Source organism: Engraulis encrasicolus, chromosome 5 (assembly GCF_034702125.1).
Source record: "Engraulis encrasicolus isolate BLACKSEA-1 chromosome 5, IST_EnEncr_1.0, whole genome shotgun sequence".
Lineage (NCBI taxonomy): Eukaryota > Metazoa > Chordata > Actinopteri > Clupeiformes > Engraulidae > Engraulis > Engraulis encrasicolus.
Genome location: NC_085861.1, coordinates 34,504,000 through 34,506,499, shown reverse-complemented (window position 1 = coordinate 34,506,499; position 2,500 = coordinate 34,504,000).

Genomic DNA, 2,500 nt, shown 5'->3' with positions numbered 1-2,500 from the left:
ATACCAGGCACGATACTGCTATTACATGATACAACGAAACATGTCGTCACGCATGGGGAAAAAAGCGCTGCCTTATACTTTTATTAACAATTAAATCTACATTGAAATGGACAATAAAACAAATATCACAGGTGGAAAAAACAAGTTAATGTAACGGTTTTCAAATAAAGTGGTATCGTGCATCGCTGTAGTTGACAGTTGCTACAGCTCATGGTATGGATAGGGAGCATTGCTAAGGTTTTCAATGTTTTTTGCCAGAACTACTTTTGAGCCGTGCATGACAAACGATTTCAATGCACGCCCAGCAACCAATCCGAAAGCAGCATTACTTTCTAGAGCTTCATACATGTGATATAATATAATGTAGCCAACATAGTCTAATGGCTCATTCTTTTGAAACTCGGTAGTCGGAAAACCCAACCTCTGCCATGGGAAAGTGCTATAGAACGGGTGTTCAACTCGGGGTTCCGAAACACAAACTCGGAGCACTTCGGTGAACGCCGAGTTTGTTTAACATTAGTATTTTCAGACGTTTGCATTGCCCCCAGCTGTTGCAATAGGATGCATTCGCAACGGTACAAACTCGGGACCACCGGCAACCGAGTTTCAAAAGAATGAGCCATAATGTGCCACCAGCAGGCCGTCGCTGCTTCAATCCTCCACGCTGGAGTGTCGGAAAGCAGAAGCACAAAACCCCAAACTCAAAACTCACTGTAAGGGAAAAAAAGTGAAAGCGATGTGGTGGCTCTGGCTGTGACTGTCACTCTAACTAAATAACGCCTCAACTGTGATCCTGCAACTTGGCACAGCGACACAGTCCACAGAGTTTAACTTTAATTTTTCAAAATGCTTAACATTTACGGTCATTATTGGGAAAGTCCTTTAACAAATAAAAAAATGTGACAATAATAGATAGATTATATTTATATAGACATTACAGAAATTACATATGGTCCTTGCATCAATGTTAAAAAAAACAAAGCAGTTGAGTTTTTACAAACCATTCTTTTTTAGGGTGTTGTTTTAGGGGGCATATTAACAGCATGGCCACAAGTTCACACTACTGGCACACACATACAGCAGCATTCGTATGAGCGTCTAGATATTCAGACAAAGCCATGACGCAGATCTAGGTCTGATAGTCAAACACACACACACACACACACACACACACACACACACACACACACACACACACACACACACACACACACACACAGACACACACACACACAGACACACACGACAGAAGTCAAGGTCAATGTATGCGTGTATACGTACGCATTTGTGGAAAGGGGTTTTGGAAAGGGAGGGATTCTTGTTAATGGGCCTGTAACACACGTACGCATGCACACCCTCAGTTATAGTGTCTGTAAGAGGGAAACACAAAGTGGCGTTTTGTCTCCACATGACAAAGCATATTCCTGAAGCAGATTGTTCGTTATGAGGACTTTTCAGAGCTTAACTTAACAGGGTTTCACACACACATACATGTACACATACAAAAGGCCACATCTCCAGCTGAAACAGTACTCACTCAACACTAATGACAGTAAGTGGTCTCATGATGATGAGAAGCACCCACCCACACACACACACACACACACACACACACACACACACACACACACACACACACACACACACACACACACACACACACACACACACACACACACAGACACAGGACTAAAACACCTCCACACCCACTTCTCTTTCTCTATTCTCTCTCTCCCTCCCTCCTTCTCTTGCTCTCTTTCTGTTCTTTCGTTGGATCAGCCGTTTTCTCGATATATCTATTAGTCACTGTGTTTCTGGTCTTACACGTTTGTTCCCTGCACGCCTTAAATATTGCCTAAGTGCGGCTCAAACTGCTTTCAAAGCACTGGCGAAAAATAGAAGTAGACAGTTGGTCACCATTTCACACACACACGCACACGCACACACACACACACACACACACACACATACGCGCCTTCTCTTCCCTACCTAAACATTAATCTAGACATAATGGGAGCAAATCTGGGAAAACTTTTAAAAGTGCACTTTTTTCTTTTTAAGAAAGGGGGAGGGTGGGGGTGGGCAACATCGTCCCAACTGCAGACAATGAAACAAAATATGTTTTTGTCCCTCCCTCAGGAATGGGGAAAACATTACCCCGAATGGCACAGAATGAGAGTGTGGCCAAGAGTTAAAAACATTACCCTTGACAGACAGACAGACATAGAACGAGAGTGTGGCCCAGAGTTAAAAATGGCACACAAGCGATGACACATAAGACATCACCCCGAGGGTTGAAGAAAAAAAGAAATAACAAAATCGACGATTTCTTCCCCTCTGAAGGAAGTAAAGAACCTTTTCGCCTTTTTTGGTTTCTGTATCACAGAGTTGTTTCTAAATGTGTGCAAGTATTTTATTGTTCTTAGTAACCAGCAGCCTCTCTCTCCCTCAAAACGGATTCTAGAACTCCCACACCATGAGTGACAGCTCACTTCACCTC